The 20,322-nt window shown below is 36.6% G+C and overlaps 1 long non-coding RNA gene across 2 annotated transcripts; it reads right to left on the minus strand.

Annotated features, from left to right (window-relative positions):
* Positions 1-6,241: 6,241 nt before the first annotated feature.
* LOC108166869 (uncharacterized) lies at positions 6,242-9,661 on the minus strand. 2 transcript variants are annotated; one of them, XR_001777259.2, is made up of 5 exons: positions 9,516-9,661; positions 9,190-9,375; positions 8,966-9,097; positions 6,691-6,763; positions 6,242-6,600 (listed from the first exon to the last, which is right to left on the minus strand). It is a non-coding gene; the product is annotated as an uncharacterized LOC108166869 (long non-coding RNA). The 2 variants fall into 2 exon arrangements; XR_014091011.1 differs by having other exon boundaries at positions 8,966-9,100.
* Between the last annotated feature and the right edge of the window lie 10,661 nt (positions 9,662-20,322).

Raw genomic sequence — 20,322 nt, forward strand, 5'->3', positions numbered from 1 at the left:
TGTGGTGACAATGAAATGTCTATGGAAGTCAACCTGGGTCTCTTTTGGGAAGCAGTCAGGATTCTGACTGGTGCAGTTTGATTAGAAGTTGGCCTCTCAGCATTTCATCACATGGTAAGTGTGGAAGTCATTATGTCTGTATTTCCATTCCACTGTGAAACATTAACTTTACATTTGGGATAATTGGCTGGATTACTAGAAAGTAGAGCTAACAGGAAAACAAACGTATTGAGAAAGATGTCAGAAATTAAGGAGATTACAGTTATTACAGTAGCCAGGAATATTCCTGCTTTTTGGATTTGCATCTGAAACAAGGTGCTAATATACATTGACAAAAGGCATGACTTTGTTTCTTGCTGAATGACATTTAATTAGACTAAATATTTCATGCATATGTCAGTTAGAATGACATATGGAAGGTTTGATACATGGCACTAAAAATATTTGGATATGTTTTACTACTTTATTCAAATTTAAAAGTTTACATAAATGTCCTTAGTTTTCAGTAGTATTGCTTTCAACTTGTATGATTTTGGTCAAACATTTCTGGGTTCTTTCAGAGCATTTGTACAAAATATCCTCACAGCAGTTTACTGTAAATTTCCCATATTCCTCATCACAGAACTTCTTGTGAGGAAGAATTTCCTAAACTCAGTCATGTTGAGTTTAAGGCTTATGGTGTCTACTGTAAAACATTGACAGTAGACATCATACTGTCAGGTTCTTTCCTCGTTCTACCAACATTATTGTGAAGTGCACCGGTCCCTCCTGCAGCAAAACATCAGCACAACACAATGCTGCCACATTTTACCTCTCAGATAGGATGGTGTTCACACACTTTTAAGCTTTCCCTTTTATTTCGTAACTTTTTCCTAAAAATGTAAGGATGACATGGGTTTTATAACTTTAACTTTAGTTTCATTAGAACAGAGAACTTTGTAGTAATACATTTTCATTCCTTGTAGTAATAAATGTACCAAGTGATTTTACACCCAACAGAAAGCGTAATGTCAAAACCTTTTCTTACTGTTCTTGACTTGTTTTAAGGAAAAATTCTTTATTCCAAATATTTCATGAGCCCCTCCCATGTCTTTTCCATTTTTATCCCCAATTATGATTCTAAAAAAACATGCTGTACATTCCCATAAGTTCCAACCTCTTGCACCAGTGAACAAATGAATTTGTCACAATTTATAGAATCCCACTTGCAGCAGAATTCTCTTCCCTGTAGTCCATCAGTTTACTCAGTGTTTCCACACATCATTATGTCAAAACATGGATAAATATGCTGACAAGAGCAGAGGGAATTCAGCTTAAAAAATGCTAATAGTGCAGTCGTGACAAGCTGCAGAAAGATGGGTGGATGGATGGATGGATGGGCAGACATGTGAGTTTAATGAAAGGTGTGTTTAGTACCTGCTTAAAGATTGTCTGATTTTCATAGCTTTAATCAATCTTATTTTTGAATATGACCGCATATCTAAATAAATAAATTAATTAATTAAAATACATTTTTTGCACTTGTTTTCCGTTGGAGAAACGGTTCAGCTGCAGGTGTATGACATTCCTTCCTGCTTGGTTCATGGTTTAAAAGACAGGGAAACTGTAATGGTCGTGACTTACGATGACCCAATTTAGCTGTAACGAGGTAACATCTGTGAGCCCGCCAGAGGGTTTCTGTTTTTAGGTCTGACCTCTGAAACCCTGGGATATGATGCATCAGTTCACCATGGTGCATGTTTCTTACTTTTGTCATAACAGATGTCTGGAGCCTCCAGCAAAGAATGAGCCAGAATAGAGCCCTACTGGCAAAATCACCTTCAATTTACAGACTTCAGAAAACACGAGGGCAACTGTAAGCTGCAGTTTTATTGTCTGTTCGTTATTGAGTACCTGGGAGGAGAGCAATCTACGAAGTCAACTGTGACAATGGGCTTAATGATTGATATTTTGTTTTGTTTGCAGTAGAAGCTGCATTACATTGCAGTGATTAGCATGACAGGTCAACAGTTCAAATCTCAGTTGGGTTCTCTCTCATTATTGCTAAAATAACCGTTTTGTGAGAAACAATTTTCAGTCCCTTTTTGTTCGGGACACTGAAAAATTGCATATTATCTCACCTGTTTTAGCAATAAAATGCATTAACTTCAGAAGTCTTTGGAGTGCCAAACTAATCTGCTATTTTTCCCCACATATATAAGTCTAGAAAGTATGAGACAATGCTATACAAATTTGGTCTCGAAACAGCTGAATCTGCAAAGAAAGTATGAACGCTTCTGTGGAGCTGCCCCTCTGTCCTCAATATAGTTAATGAAATTATATTTGACAAGATAAGTCCCACAGGTATTCACAATGCATACATTTCTGGGTATGTAGGATTGTCTAGAAGTTTCTCTGGGAGTGAGCTCAGGTGTTGAATCTCAGGAGACACTCGTGGGCCTTTGAAAACGTCCTGCCTCATTCTTCTTGCATCGCTTATGGGAATATTTTGCACTGTATATGTTTGGAGAACACATAAATCAATTGTCAAATAAAGTGTTGAGGAAAAATGACTATTTTTAGTGTTTAACACAGTTTAAACCTTTTAGAACATTTTTTAAAAATTTGAACAGGTTTCTGTTAGCGATTTGAAACCAAATACTATTGCTGGGTAAGTATTGAATAGAGATCTGCAGGAGAGCTTCTGCTCAGACCCCTGGGGTCTTATCATTAAAGACAGGAGGTCATAAATTAACATATGCAGGAAGGTGGAGGACAGTATAACTTGAATTACTGTGAGAAAGGGAACTTTGGTCGGTTCACGTAACCAGGATGAGAAGTCTTCCAGAACTAACATCTGACATGGTGCAAAAAACTGAATATAACATAAAATGTTTTAAATCACTAACATTTAATTTGTAAGATACTTTTCTTAGTTATTAATAACATGCTTTGACTGAAAATTGTATTATCTTGTTTTAGAATTAATTTAGTTAATGATGAATGTATTTGAAATTGTATTATTTCTGACTATATTAGAATCAAATCAAAATGTTTTGTTTAGTATTAGAAAAATACTTAGGTTTATAGTAAATGAATGTCTTAATTCTTATTTGTTTCTAATTCCTAATTAGAAACAGGAATTGTACTCCATTATTTTCTGTTGATATTATCTATTGCTTTTGGTTTGATATCAGGACTAAACTTTGGAGATGCTGAGTGCAGAAGAACAAATTGGGTTTTTGGAGATAACTTTTCATTTAATTAAAATACAGTATTAAAGGTTTGTTCCTGGCAGAGCAGAAGAGAAACCAGAATTTCACAGCTATCTGTGAGGTTCCTTCATCTGTTTCTCTTTGCCCAGATGGCTGTAGAGCCTCAGGAGGCCGGATAGTGTTAAGAAAATAAATTTAAAATAAGTTAGTTTTAGAATTTATCATGACTTGATTGAAATACCATAATATAGTTTTAAAATTTATAACATATTCTGACCTATTGATCTTTATTTTACTTGTAGTTAAAGCAGATTGTTTGCCAAGATCTCTGATCTGCTCTTTGTCTGTCTGGGAAACAATCAGTAGGAAGTTCTAGCTTTTCACACTGATCTGTGAAAGCCATAAACCACCATGAATTCGGAGAGTCTGCTTCCACCTTACTTAACAAAAGGTGTTTGATCTTGTGAACAAATTGCAGGGACTTTCTAAATTCAAAAAGGGCCAGAGATGCCTTCCAGTTGGTCAACTAGAGATACGCCTCATTTGAATACATTAAAGAGGAAAACACGCCTAGAGGTATGAAAGTTTGTGCACAAGGGAAACAATTCAGAAAAAGCTGATTTTGTATACTTCTGCACCAGCTCTTTCTCCAAGGACGTCCTTGGTATTTCTCTGTCTTCTTGTCTCAGGTAACAATGTTTGTATCTGTGTTTCTCCAGTTTCCTGTTCTATCTTATACTTTCTTCTGATTGGATTAAATTCTGTAATTCTCTAACGTCAACACGCATTGTTGTGTTTCTGTCCCCACACGTGGCCACACAAGAGAACCCGGGATCAAAAGGAAGAATCAGAGCCAGATTTGTTGCTAAATTTAATTGTATAAAAATTCTTCCTTAACAAAAGCCAGAGATTATGCATGCCACTGTGTTGCATAGTTATGTCTTTGACTGTTGCCAGTTCAAATGGTTTGATGCTATTACTGTGGTATATTAGCACTTGAAGTCTCTGGGTTTAAAGAAAGTAATGGAATATTCTTAGTGGACTGAATGTTTCAGTGGTTGACAGAGATTTCTAAAGTATCTCAATCTTTGGAGGAAAATTGATAACATTTTCTAGTGTTTTACCTCCAATATTGTGGATGATAAGTTTTGTGATGAAGGTTACTGGTTTCAGAGCATAACGTCAATCGATCCTGTAGAAGTGTTATTATCATTAGAGGGATATGTTGTGGATATACAAATATCCATATTTAAAATAGGCTAAAAATAGTTGAGTTTAGTTCACTGACACAATTGCCCAGGAGTTCTGATGCATTGCCTAGCAACTAGATCCATCTCATGGCAAAGTAGAAATCAATATGATATGAGGATATAAAACGTCAAAGGAGGAGGAAGCATTATCACCTAACATACCAGTTTTTGCCAAGACAAATACTATCACTGTGTTGTTGCTACTTACTGTATAAACTGCCAGCTGTTGTTTCTTTGGCCTTTCTACTCCTTTGTTTTTAGTCAGTGTGTATTACTCATACTTTCTTACAGCTTCGTCTGTTTTTAGAGTGGCATTTTGCAGGTTTGCTGAAGGTGGTATTTGTTACACATCATCTCCACACAAATAGATATTCTACCAGTGAGCTGATTTAAAGCAGGCATTTATGAGATGCTGTGGTGGTTCAGAGGTAAAACTATGGAGGCCTTAGTCCTCAGCGTGGCTGTCACATGTTTGAGTCCTGATGACCTTTGCTACATGTCTTCCCCCTCTCTCATTACCCATTTTCCTGTCTGACCACTCTCAAATAAATGCTGAAAGAGCCAGTAAAGCCTAAAAAAAACATACATTTATGGCAATGATTACACTGTTTTTTTTTTTATGTAATCTTTGTTGTGTGATTATTAGCCATTGTTTTTTCAGTTCAGTTTCACTGGCTTAAGCAATGTCTGATTACTGCCAGACTTATATATACTCAAGAAAGCTCCCAGAGAGAAGCTACAGAGCTAAAAAGAAAAAAAATAAATGAATGAAATAACCATCAGGCCCCAATAAAAAAAATGAATAGCTGTTGAGAAACAAAGCAGTTGACATTTATTAGTCTGGAAGAGCTTTCAAATCCATCTCTAGGGCTTTTAGACTCCAGTAAACCACAATTAGAACCATTTTTCACAATTGGAGAAAAAAAAATAGACTCCCACCTACCAACTGTACTCCAAGAGCACATCAATGATTCACCCAGGACATCATTTAAAGCTCCTCAGACCACACTTCAGTTGCCTCACATGCTTCTGGAAAGGTCAGTGGTCATGATAGAATGGCAAGAGATGAGCTATGAAATACAGAGGTGGCACTATCAGTTTGTCACGGTGCTTTACTACAGGAGGGACTGGTGCACTTTACAAACTACCCATCACCACAAGGAAAGACATCAGACAAGAGATTAAAGCTTTGGGACTAAAGAGTTTTCCAAAAAAGATAATCATGTCCAATGCTGAGTGCAAATACTATGTATTACATGGAAATACTTTTCAATAGGCAACATTTGTACTTTTTCAGAAAAACTGAATTTAAGGTTTCAGAATACCTCTAATCAATTCTTACATTGGTAGAAATACGTGTTTAAAACTAGTAATTCATGCACAATTTAACTAGATCAGAAATCTGCAACCTCAACTGCAACTAATAATTGTATGAATAGGTGGCATGAATATGCGCTTTTTTTTATATGTTTCCCTACAAAAAATAAATAACACCACCTTGAAGAAAATATTTCAGTCTAAAAACAAACATTTTGGCCTTTAACTTAAAAAATCTAAAACAAAAGTCCTGCATAGCAGCTGTCATGATGTGCGGGTGGATGAGGTGAGGCAGACGCAGCGGAATGAAATTATGATTTTAATGATAATCCAAAAATACATGATTCAAAATCCAGGCAGTAGAGAGAGCGGAAGGTTAAGGCTCATTAACTGGAATCACAATGGACAAGACAGACAAACAGACTAGACAACTAGACACAAGACTTAAGACATTAGACCAGACAAGGACCTGACAAAGAAAAAGGAACACAGCTGGGTTTAATCAAGGGATATACAGGACAACACAGATCTAGTTAATGAGTTTTGGGTTTTTCAGTGAAATACAATGAAAGTCACATTTATTCAATAACTTCACATAAAATATGAAATGGTAATATCAAGTTTTTCACCATTCTTCAAAGCTACCACAGAAAGGACTGAAAAAGCCAACAAAATATTGTTACAAAATGTTTGTATGATCTTAGTTTGCATTTGCAAAACCTGTCTTGGAACCCAATCTTTTTTCCTTTTTTTTTTCTGTACTGATTTAGTTCCAGGTCAAGCGGGTAGCTTAATTGGCTGACTTTCTTTGCTTTGCTGCTGACAGCCTGCCATGTTTCCTTCACACACAAAAGAAGAAAGAACTTGACTGCTCAGCCTCTTCTTGTTGCTTCGGTCTGACTGATAGAGAGCAGCAAAGTGTTTTGTACCTGTGGAGGTCTGACGCCGGCTTGCTTCAGTGTGGTTAAATCCACAGGGTTAATAAGCATCACAGGGGCGCTCCTGGTGGAGAAATGGGAATCAATAACCTGACAGAAGGCATTCAGCACAAAACAAGGTGTGTACTGGCTATGGTGCAGCTGAGCTTATTGAAGTTGAAGTGTTTTATTTCAAGTCCTGACATGCTGCTCTATAGTTTACCTCCAATTAAGGCCACCGGCCCGCTTCACCTCTGACCTGTGCGAGATGAATATAGCAGAATGTGTCTGTACACATCAGATGATGCTACAACCAGCATTAGGATTGAGGAGTTAGGCTTCCACACCCCACATATCAGCGGTGATGAGTTTTTCATCCGCCAGCCTTGGAGGTGCTTGATGCCATTCACATTGGTGAATAGATAATCTCTATGGTTTTACAAGTATTTCATAAATGTATCCATTTTACATTTTTTAAATTCCAGAATTAGTCACTGACTCATCCACCGATCTCTCTTTTAGAACACTTTACTAGGCGTGGAGACTTTTTTGCCTTCATTACTGCACTAATTCCTTATCGCAGGGAATCAACAAGTCAAAAACTTTCATCAGAGATGCTAGATTGTATATTTGCCAGCTCTGTACAGGCCAATCAAGTCGATGGACCACGTCTTGTGTACTTTGTGCTGGCTTGATTCAGACCACACTTAAAATATTTCCACTAATGTGGTATTATATTTAAAATATAATACCACATGTATTTTAAATATTACATATTTAAAATATAATACCAAAGCAGTAAGAATTGACTTTACTTCAAACAATTGAGTTCAATGCCAGTTTCGTATCCTATGTCTGACCAACCCAATTCACTAAGTCCTTCCAAATCAATTTGCTACGTTTTTATAACTTAATTCATAAGGGGGTTTAACATGACAAATTTAAGTCACTCTTACTCAAATCATTTATTTTCTTCTAATGAACATTTAAAATCTTTTTGACTTAATTCTACAGAAAGTCAACTCAAACTGTTAAGTAGTTCCAAACTAAATTTTAATACTCTTTTTACAGTGTCCTCTAAATACACAAATCTTTTCCTTAAATGACCTTTTTACTTTGACTTTACTCGAAATAATTAAGTGTAATACCATATTTGTATCCCTCGTCTGACACCATGACTCAAGCTAACCAGGGACAGATTCCCTGGTAAGCGACTGTGGCTCTGTGGGTAGAGTAGTTGCCTTGTGATCACAAGCTGTAGGTTCAATTCCAGCTTCCTCCTGCCACATGTCAATGTGCCCCTGGGCACTTAACTCCAAGTTGCCTACTGATCTGTGCATTAAATAAATGTGTGAATGTGACTCTAGTGTAAAGTGCTTTCAGTGGTCAAAATGACTGGAAAAGCGCTATATAAGTTTATTTACCATTTTTGAAGTAAACTAAATGATTTGAGTAAGACTGACTTAAATCTGTTATCTTAAACATACTTAATAAATTTGTTAAAATAAATTAACAAATTGAGTTGGATGATTATAATATATTGAATTGGATAAACTTAATAAATTAAGTTGAATAAACTTAATTTAATTGCTTGTTACCTATAGAAGCAATTCAATTAAGTTGGTTCAACTATTTTCTTTTTAGAGTGTACTCCAAATGCACTGATAGCATGTTTATATCCCTGCATCAAAAACTTTACGTTGATCTGGATGATTTAAGGCTTGGATGCAAACCTTTGCCAAGGGAACCCCCTATATAGATGTGTTTCCATTAATCATAAAATTGCGCAAACTGGAACAATAAATTTGCTTTATGGAAACAGGGCAATTTAGAAAAAACTCAAGTTTTTTTTTATAAAAAGTTTTTGCACTATGATGATGTGGTTTCTCTGTTGCATTAAAATTTGTGTAAACTGCAAAACAACAATGGAGACATTTTGCTACTATTGGCAGAAAAGATGAACAAGACAACAGGAAGTGGTAGGAGGAAAAATGGAGCAGCATGTTTTTTAATTACTTATCACATAAACAAGCTTATTTATGTGACTTTAATTGTGTTTCTTATTTAATCAAAACTGTGCAATTGCGAAATTGTGTTTTTTCGACATTAGTGGATTAGTGGAATACTGAAAGTTTTGAGCACACTTGTTATGGAAACACATATAATGCTCTGCATGCAATTTATTGAGCCAATCAGAAGACCATGAAGTGTAGAGGTACATGATATTGAACTCTGCTCAACATGCATCGCAGCATCTACTTGCCTGCTGTTATTTTACATGGCTTACCTCTTAGTGTAGAGTTTCTGTTGTTCACAAGTGCTCCCATTATGTTCTCTCACAAAAATTTGATATTTCTTATGAAGGTACTACTCTCAATTTCAATTTCTTTTGTACTCCTGCACCTATTTCCATTGGCCTCTACTGAAAAAAAAAATATTGGCTATATATTGAGATATTTGTAAAAATGACTGCCTCCAAGTCATGGCTGAGAAGAAATAACTGGCACAAACTTGTTAGATTCTGCCACTGGGGAATCTTCAGATGTCACTTTAGAGACAGTGTCCCTTTTAAGGCTTTTCCACCAAAGCAGACCAGAAAACCGACCGGAACCAGTTCTCGAAAGGGAGTTTTTTCTGTGGAAACAAGCTATGAGTGTGGGTTTTCTTCCACAGCCGAATACCTTCATGAAGAGAAGACTGATGAAAGAATGAACAAAGACAATGAATCAATATTAGACTAGTATTTTCATAGTTAACTTGGTTTCTAGCAAAAGTTACCATGGTGATGGAGCCTGATAAGAGCTGAAACAACTTTCTTTAAATTGAGAAGATAATACCTTGTGATGGACTGGCAACCTTCCCAGGGTGCTTGTCCTGCCATGACCCAGCAAGAACAAGCAGGTATAGACAATGCAGGTGACAGTTTACATTGTTTTTCTTATTATATAACTGCACAATCATTTGTTGGTTGTCAAGGTGACATGTGAACATGACATAGATATGAGATTTAAAAAATAATAAAAACAGACAGAAACATACTTGGCATAAATGAAACATCCATGGTTAATAAGAGCATGCTTCATTTCTCTTATGGTAAGTAATAATGAAAGGTGTGTAATCAAAGCAAAATGGTTGCTGTTAATATTTATTTGTAGCAAAAAGTAGAGGGAAACTGTTAAAGATTGTATTATTATTATTAGTGTTATTATTATTACTATTATTATTACTACATACGGACAACTACAGGTTACAGTCATCATCCCAGCCATGTGTTTTAGTGCACTTTTTTCTCATCTTTTTTAAACGCATTGAAAGTCTCAGGCTGCAGGATGAAATTGAAAGCTTTTGTTTGCGTTGCTGTAATTTCATTATAGGAGGGAGATGTTTGAATTTTGACTGTTAGTCACATGCATGCGCACACACACAAATGATTCCTTTCCTATAAAAAAATATTGGTATTAAGATTTGCTTTGGTAAATGAAGGTGATAAAAATGAAAGACTTTGTCAGCGTTGTCAGCAATAAAATTGAGATAGACAGGAGAGAAAAACATAAGGTCTCTTTGATAGTTGAAAGACTGATGACTAAACTCAGACTCTGTCCACCATAACAAGGATATTTTGCAAGGCAAGCTTTTTCTGTATTTTCTTATCTAAATGCAAATACTTTTAAAACTTTGCAATATGGCATCACTAACTGCTTCTATAACATTCAGCCCTGAGACACATGGTTTCCTTTTTCTGAGTGGTATGATGTGAAGGAGTTAAAGTTAATGGCAAATAAACTGATTTTTTATAGAACCATTCCAGTCATTTCAGTCACTCAAACCACTTTACATAGGAACCATATTTGCCCAATCTCACTCACAAACTCACACATTCATACATCAATATATAGATTGGTAGTTAACTCCTGGTTGCCGTGCTCAGAGGCACATCTGTGGTTTAACATTTCATAGCTGCTATGGGAGGTAGTCACAGAGAGAGATGGGGAGTAGGTGTGAAGTGAGGCGAATGGTTTTTGCTTATCATTCCATACTGGTAAACAAACCATTTTGCACTGCAAGCATTTTGCCATTTTGACATTTATTTAAATATTTTAACATGATGTAATGTTTCTGTTATGTAATTTGCAACTTTATTAGGGCAAAATAACATCTTTTTGAAAAATGGAAGTTGTTTAGCATCATTTCCTGTTTGGTTCCTTTTTTGTGTCAGGATCCATGTGCGGTCAGTATGAACTACCAGTCTGTTGTAGCAATGCACCAATCAATTGGCCATTGATTAGTGCAGTTTCCTTTATTATGCTCTAGAGACTTAAGTAGCTCAAGTACTGAAAAGTCCCATTTTATTTTTGGAATATTAAAAGCATCCAAATGCCCACTTTCCTTTCCATACACCAAACACTTTGACTTCAGTAAAAGTAACACAAAAATCTTCATTTGTATGCTTTGATATGCAAACAGGTAGCAGTGCTAAGATAATCTGGACAACATAATGTGGCCACATACATACATTTAATTGTTGAATTAAAGCAGAGTTCACAGAAAATAAACCGAATAAACTTGAACAGGAACTTATTTAACTAGCTGACCTTCCCTCTGCTTCTACAAGATGTGCTTAGGTTTTACTCAAAAGTGGAAATGTAACTCCAGAAACGCATGAAAAACGGATCTGTGAACATCCAAAAAGAAGACTTCTCCATTTGCTTTTATGGCACCTTAATCACAAACCTATTAAGTCAATGGTTAAAGTGATAGATGAAAAGATTTTTATGCTCCGTTGAGCTGGTCAGTTAAAATTTAATGGCATATTCACACTCACACTCCATCCTCATTCAAATTTGTGCTGAAAAGAAGTCTGAACGCAGACGACAGAAGTGAGGAGACGAGCCGGTGGGGGCAGAGGGCCTTGTATGTCTCATTTCGGCACTGCCGCTTGATTAATGTGGCTCTTCTTTTCAGAGTGGGTATTCACTGCGCATTTTGATGAGCCAATCAGATTTCCTCTGCTGGGTTATTTCTACAGCACAATGAATGAATGCACTTTTTATTGGCTCTATTGTTTTAAAGATGGATTGCATACGGTGGCGTGAGGAAATTGAATACATTAAAGATCAAGTTTTAACAACTTTATAGAAGTTTTGCAAGATTTGCTTTTACCAAATATGTCAAACATTGATAAATTACACTAATATATTTGTGTTAAAGTTTTTATGCTATTGAATGAAATTTAATCTTGAGTAAATGGATGGGAAATTCATTATCCTGTACTAATTAAAAGCAAACAACTTGCACTGGTGTTGGCTTGGTTTTAACTTACATCCATCCATCTTATAGTAGTTATTTAGCAGTGGGTTGTTGGAAGGGAAAAGCATATATACATAAAGACTCTATAGCTCCTCAACACAACTCCAGATGTCCTTCAGCACATTCCAAGTGTTGGATCTGCACCAATGCTTCCGCCCTGTGGGACGTTTCCAAAATACCTCCTTAAGAAAATGTTCAAAAGTCAGAGGACATGAAGTCCAGATTGACCCTAAAAGACAGCTGCCGGCTATTTTACCAGGAGAGATCACAGATCTGGCATCTTTTGAAGTTGCTTCTCCTTTTTCAGTCTGGCTTTCTGTCTTCCTATTGTGGAGAATTATCAGTTTTCCATGCTGAGTTCTTGATGTATGAGGTTACAGAAGAGTCAATGAGTTGAATTTATGAATTCCATTTATTAATACCAAAATACAGCTGGTCCATTATGACCTTTAAGAGCTAACAGTCAAAATGGCATCCCACAAGAGTTTCCCATTCCCTTTGTTACCCTCTCTCTGAGCTACGCCCCAAAGAGGGCGTTACTTAGCACCTAGTATCCTATAATCTTAGCTTTGAGGGCTTTTCCTAACATGTCCTTTCCTCTAGCTTTAGCTTAGCAGCTAGCTAACAGAGATAGAAGGAAACAGAATTATTTATTCTCAGCACTATCTTGGTCAATAAAATATTATTTGAGTGACTGATTGATTGACTTGCATGTAAGTGTTTTTGGGTGACAGTTAAAGGGGTTAAGATGAGACATAAACAGAAAATGGTTTTAATTACTTTAGCTTGATTGTCGTTTTAATGAGTAATATTTTTCAATTGATACAGTAAGATGTCTATTGATTAACTTTGTTTTATTTTTAGTTTATCAGTAGCAAGCAGACATTAGCTGATTCACAATTTACCTGATTCTTGGTTAATCGTCAATTCATTTTTAGTTTATAATCTTTAGTTCAACAATCTTGAGTTAAAGTGACTGCCTATGTTGTTTTTCTTCTTTTTAGAAGATTTTTGTCCTTAAAAAGCATCAAAATCTTTTGTTAATCCAACAGATATTTCAGTGTGATGTCAATAATTCCTTTATTAAGATTATGTGAATATAGCTGCTACACTTTAATTTGCCTCTCGCTTGAAAACAAGATCAGCAGTAACTGAGCTCATCCCATCCCAAACCTCCCATTACCTCCAGGAGCTGACAGTCTGCTGCATTGTGCAGTAGAAAACATTGGAAGAAAACGGCCTTGAATCGGCTTTGTGCCACTTTCACAAACTCTAGCATTTAAATTGTGTGACAGACTTAGCCAATCAGCTGAAAGGTTTAATAATGTGTGCATTAATCAAATGCTGATAAGTCTCATCTTGCCGCTAGCCCTGAAAAGAACATTTTAGCAGGATCTGTATTTCAGACTTATGTCTAAAATCTTTGGTACATCTTACTTTGTCAGACATTATATACAACAGTGTGTGTGTGGGAGAGAGAAAGTGTAGAAGTGTCCTCAGCTGATTAAATCTTACCATTCATTATTTTTCCTTTCCATTAATCAAAGTTAATTGATATAAAATTAATAAAAGCTCCCTGCACACCTGCAGAAAATTCTGGTAAATGGCTCTTTGTTTCACAATGAGAGCAAATAGATGATGAGAGTGGGACCAGTTTCAATTCACTGTGCTCTAAATCAAAGCTTGTGCAACGAGGCAGACAAAAGGAAGAGGAGCAGCGCGATGACAAGAAGAGAGGAAGAAATGCGCCTGATAAAAAGGCCTCTCAGGAAAATGTGAAACCTGTATGGAAGATTTTAGCAAAAGAGAAAAAGAGCAGAGTTTTACTGATTGTGACTTTATGGTCTGTCAAAGATTATTGGTGAGAATGTCGAGCTGTTTAAAATCCCTGCATACAGTCGGTCGCAACTGTTACTCTGTACCTTACACTGGAACTTGTTGTCCAGCTTATATGGAATCAACACAATGACCGTCTGTCAGTGAGCTGTGACGTTTGAAGGCAGTGTGTAAGGAAGACCAACAGAGGAGAAGTCATGTTGACAAATCTTAGAAATCACTTGAAATTAGAGATGTGCCGATCAGGTTTTTTCCTGCCAATACCGATACCGATCACCCATGAGGGCCGATCACCGATACCGATCACATAATTATGATTTTTTTTTTATTTTATCATAAACACTACCGGTTACATTATGTGGAAAAAGGAACCATGAATTCACCTTAATTTAGACAAAAACTTGTTTTTAAAAACTTTTTCCAAGAAGAAAACTACACAAAACAGGCATTCTGCAAATTGTACTGCTATCGGTAATACAATCTTTAACAGACTGATAACATATGAAGGCTCTGAAGAGGCTAAATAATACAAAGAGCCAAAATAAAACCTCTCAACATTGCCAAAAAAATTCAAGTATAAAACTCAACATCCAAAGGCAAATACAGGTTCCATTACAATAAACAATCCAGAGTTACTGAACGAAAACTTTCTGATAGCATGGCGGCTAGCTGATTACTGCTAGTTCTGAGTGGCTGTTTCTGACTGAGCGGAGTAATTATGCAGAGCAGGGAAGAGATCGATTAATTTTTTTTAGAGATTATCTATCTCATGTTAGGACAGCGAAAGTTTTAATACGTATGTAAAATGTATTTTTTAGGTTAGATGCAGCTTTAAGCAGAGGTTTGGTGTGAGAGTCACTACCAGGTGGAGCAGAAGCCGCGCTCCGTCTGTGAAATATTACTACCTGTAGCGCGTAGCAGCGGTTCAACAGCAGAACCAGTGTCTTACATCGCAGCTCGAAGACTTAAATAATTTTGCAGGTTATTTGTTTAACTTTCTGACCGTCATGCTAATCCGGGTGAGTGTTTGTAGCTGTGCGCTGCTTTACCTGCTATCTGATCCTCCATATGTCTTTTTTACTGCAGTGAGCCTCGATGTAGCCAAACTCCGTCAAGTATGGCATTGTTTTTATGTCGTATTAGCTTCGTTGTGTTGATGCATTTTGACGTGCTTCAATTTTCCGCCGCAACATGCAAACTTCCCTATTCACTCAGTGCGATATAGTTCCACATCGCTTAGGATTTGTTGCTGCACGTTTGTGCAGTGTGAAGGAAAGAGGAGACCAGCTGCACAGGCAGGCTGTGAAATGAGATGCAGGTGATCGGTATCGGCAACAAGAGCCAATGATCACCGATCACCGATCATGCACTTTTTCACGAAAATCAACCGATTATGATCGGTGACCGATCGACCGGCACACCTCTACTTGAAATAGCTATGAACTCCATCCATCCATGGAAACCCAGACGTCTTTCTCCCAGCCACACTTTCCAACTCAAAATGGTAAATCTCGATGTCCAATCGAGACCCAACTGCTAATCCTTTGTTTTAATTCCTTCTGCCATGCGGCTTCACTCACTTCACCCTCCTTGCTCTCTCTCTCTCACTTCTTGTTGTTTCTGTTGGGTGATCCCAGCAGCTTGAACTCGTCCACTTCAAAACCTCTTTGTAGCTTCATTGTTCCTCTTGTCTCCTTCACATTTATTCTTATTCATGGGATTTGTCTCATTTCTACTAACTTTTATTGATGTTTTATAGAACGTTATAGTTTATTTGGATGCAGACCTGTCCAAATCTGTCAAACTGTGGATCACAAGTGCAAAGAATTATGTGGCATTGCAAGGAAGATTTTTTTTTTTTTTTAATGTAGCACCATTGAAGGTAGAGGGGCAACAAACAAAAATGTTCTAAATTTTTAAACCCTTAGGAAAAATGATCTGAATAAAAAAATCCATGTGTGTCAAATCTAAAACCTTTTTGGGATACCTCTGAATGTTGTGGGATTCATGGAGGAAGGATGTTGAATTTACTCCTCTGAGTGTTTTGTTTATTGAGCGTGTGCCTTGCACAGCTTCAGATTTCAGCTGTTGGCTGACAGCGTTCTTTTCTGCAGTTTTTATCCTTTTTTCAGAATCACTCAAGGTCAAATACGTTGTGTGGTTTGAAAAGCTTTTATACTCACCAACCAAAGAGTCTTTGCTAGACAAACTGCAGAGTTTCTATGTTGCTTTGAACACACAATTCAAGTTATCTGACCTTTCTGATTTGTTTTGATCCATTGATTTTGTTTTTCAAACTCATCTGACTAAAGTTGAAAAGCTGCTTCAGTGAACATCCTAGCAGACAGGTGAGTAGCATCAGAGTAACTCAGAATGATTTAACTGAAAACAAACAACTATGCAAAACTGAAACTCATTAAGATTAAATTTGTCTCAGTTTTAAACCTAAAATGTCTAAAAGTAGTTATTATTTATTTATTTGTGGATTTTCAATATAGCTCTGCTAGTATGGCATTTATAACAATTTAACACACAATCCTCTGCAGTTCTATCTTCCCTGGTCAATTTGAAATGAAAAAGTGTAGGACTCTTGCATGGAATATTTAAAGGCCCTGGGCAGTTTGCTATCATCTGTGAATTCCTCTGTTCTGGACAAAACGCTACGACTCCATCTTTGCCATATCTTGTGGGTTCTGATACTTTGTGTTGAAAGAGGACCAGCGCTGGTGGTTTGAGGGTTTTTTCTCAGGTATCGTCCTTTCTTTGTGCTTCAGAGACGTCCAGCTTGGAGGACAGCCTTGGGTGTTACAATGATTGCTGGGAAACCCTCTGGATTCTCTATGAGGAGTCTAAAGCCAGAGACATGAGAATCAATCTGGAATATTTAGAAATGAAGCTTTTTCCCCCCCACACACATTTTAGCATATTTTGATGTGTAATGTGTTTTTTGGCTGTTGAGTTAGGAGATACTAACAAACATAAAAATAACCCGGCAAGATCCCTACCAGACCAATAAATAATCCCTCTGACCTTTCTGGCATTTTCTCCTTTACATGGCCTGAAGACATGCAAACAGGCAGCATCCATTCTACTACAGCAGGCTTCATGAAATATCAAGTAGAGAGTAGGATCATCTGTACCATCCCTGAGGGAATGTTCTGCTGCAGTTTTTTTTTTTTGCTCAGTCGTGATAAGCTTCTGCAACACTTTCTTACTGTATTAAAAACGGAGAACACTCCTCTGTGCCAGTTTCTTTCCAAAGTTAGGTGGAAATAAAACTTTTGGTTTTCAAGGACATATTCTAAATTTTCTGTTCCTCCACAGTTCACCTTGGTTATGCGCCTAAAATGACCTTACTGCATTGTAATGTTTCTCTAATGTTGCAGTAGTCTTCAACTGAAATAAAGAAACAAAAATAATGCTTCACAACTCTTCAGAAAATTTCAGAAATCAGGTTATTATTTACTGTAAGGAATGTGATTATGTGAATGAATAATTTCCAGCATGATTTATCCAAGTCATTTTGATCTGTGACAATAATGTATCTTATTTGACAATAATTATCTGATCTAGTCATGAATCAGATCCACACTAACTGGAGATGGAGTGTAATGTAAATTTTTTAGCAGATGACAGACAATTCAAAGATCTTTTATATATGAGATTTGGACATTTTTATGATAATCTCTATAAATCAAAAAGTGAAATGATGAGGTGCAACATTAAGGGAGCTGTGTAGAAATTAATGGCTTCAGATCTCTGTCCACTGAGGCTAGGTTGGAAGTAAAATAAGGACAAAATTCCTCCACAAAGATCTTAGAGACTGATAAAGTTAGAAAATGAATATTGAGCTTTATAGCTGCAACAGCTGGTTCGACTTCACTTTTAGCACATCCCTCCCACTGTAAACTTGACTTTTCTGACATAAACAGTGACGAAGTATGATTTGAAATACTGTTAATCTAATGTCATATTTTGTCTTTTTTAAGATGCCACTCCTCAAGAGTGTATATATATTTTAACAAGGAACATAAAAAAATGTGTAAAGTGATCAAACTTTGTTCCATTTAGTTTTTATTCAATGAATTTTCAAGCTGCATTAATAGAAATCTGACTTTTATCCAACTTTTTTGCCCAGGTTGCCAGGGTAACCACTGCACATTTGTATTAGCAGGTGACACCACATTGGGAGTGGGTGGTATAAAATAATAAAAGATGACTGACAGCTCTGTCTTGCACTTTATTGCATTGACTCTTAAATGTCACCGAAATAGAATTGCTCCCTTTTCCTTGTTCAAACAGCTATTAAAATTAAATTAATCACAGATTTCATTTTAGGATCATTTTGAGAGTCGAAAAGGGGGAAGAAAATCAACACCAGCTGGGGATGTTTTCTTCCAGTTATTTTCATTTGACATTTTCTTCTCTGCACTCAGAGACTTTTACAGTTTACTGGAAGGCTGTGTTTTCACTCAGCTGTTGTCTATTGTTTATGCACAATAATCATCAGTGTGGAAGGAGGGAGTGAGTTAGAATGGTTGAGTGGATGCTGTCAAAGCAATGTGGCACGTTTAAACTCAATAAAATTAAAATTATGAATGCACATATTTCCACTTTAAATAAAAATGTTAAGTATATGCATGCGTTGTGTTATTCTGGTACATTATGGTTAAAAGAGTTTTGCTGTAAGACTTATGCAACCAGGGTTGCAGCTGAGCTACTGAATGTTTTAGTGTACTAGTAGACTGGAATAATTGAGCAGTAGTTTAAACATGTGTTACTCCACTGGTCTGTAGTCCTTGTACTTCAAATAAAAGTTGCTTCTTTCTTTTCTGCTAAAATCTTGTGAATGCTGTGGTAAAAAACAAATAAATATTAGCAAATTTACTTTGGATTTCAAAGTGTTGCCATTTGCAGTTTGCAAGGGCCTGGGTTCAAATCCTAACTGAAGTCCTATCGACAAGGAGTAACATGTTCTCCTCATGCGTGATCTAGTTATCTGACAAAATCCAAAAATATAGGTAAGTTCATCACTCCAAATAAAATCTGTGTGCACAATCATCTGTGTGTTGCTGGAAAGAGACCTCAGGTCTATCAAAGGATGGTGTTTTCCTTGCTGAAACAACTAAAGTAATTTTTAGAAATTACACCATGATCTTAAGACCTTCAGCTATCTGAAAATGTTCCTCTATGTCTATATTTGCAATAATAGCAGAGAGGAGAGAGATTAACCTAATCATATGTTTACAGATATTGTGTAGCTCTAGGGCAAACTCATGTTTGACCTTCATGAGTACAGCAGCGTTCCTTTGATAAGCCAACACATTTTGTCTATTTTCTTTTGGAAATCCCTCCTAATAACTGAGATGTCCTTGATGCCAAAATATCACGGATGAATAAATTGGATGCATTAGTTTAACAAATCATTAAATGTGGCTAATACAGATATTGTCTCTTTGATCACTTGATTCCAACACCAGTTTATCAAGATGAAACAGGTGCTGCACTGAGAGGATGGCTTCTACATGCCATTTATGGAAATAAAATGGTGTGTAAGAAAATGTCAGTAATTCAGAAGGATTTATAATTTATATTATGCCACGCATTTTATGGTGCCAATTAGCCCACGGAGAAAGACTAGGACCAGAGATAACAAGTCTGATCTCTAACTCTTAAAGCATTTAATTACTCCTTATTTTGTACAAACATTGACATCCTAATTCTGAAACTCAATTTAGAACATCATGAAACGTAACAATATTTTTAGTACTATTTGGACACTTTAGGTCTAAGTTAGAAATAAGCTGAAACATCCATGATTGGTTTCCACTGAGAAAAATCTCACTAAAAAGACGATGCTTCCTTCTTAAACCATGGTCTACACCAGGGGTGGGCAACTCCAGGCCTGGAGGGTCTGCTGCAACTTTTAGATGTGTCTCTACTTCAACACACCTGAGTCAAATAATGAGATCGTTAGCAGGACTCTGGAGAACTTGACTGCACTTAGGAGGTGATTCAGCTGTTGGATTCAAGCGTCTTAGACCAGGGAGACATCTAAGAGTTGCAGGAAACCGGCCCTCCAGGACCAGGAATGCCCACCCCTAGTCTACACGCAGTAAAGACACCAGCTGAGACTAATTATGGGTAGAAGGTGATTGAGTTTGATCGAATGGGCTAATTAAAGCATTCTTTTAATGTCTTTGTTTAGGTTAGCTATGGCTTTAAAAATTATTGGATTTTAAAGTCTTGCTTTTATTGTATTTTTGGGAGGTAGATAAAGAAAAGGGCAAACTGATCTGGAATAGAAAACATGGAGGGTTTTTCTGTGTAAAAAAATACACAGGTGTAGAAGTTAAAGATTGGACAGAACCTACTCATGCAATGAAAGATCTCTTGCTCTTTTTGCATTACAAAAAGAATCAGTAATGCATAGAATCATCTGTAATTCATGAGGACTACTACTGATATCAAATATTTCTGAGAGTGAAAGCAGAACATTTC

This window comes from Poecilia reticulata, chromosome 14, assembly GCF_904066995.2.
Source record: "Poecilia reticulata chromosome 14, P_reticulata-male-v2, whole genome shotgun sequence".
In the NCBI taxonomy this organism is placed as follows: Eukaryota; Metazoa; Chordata; class Actinopteri; order Cyprinodontiformes; family Poeciliidae; genus Poecilia; species Poecilia reticulata.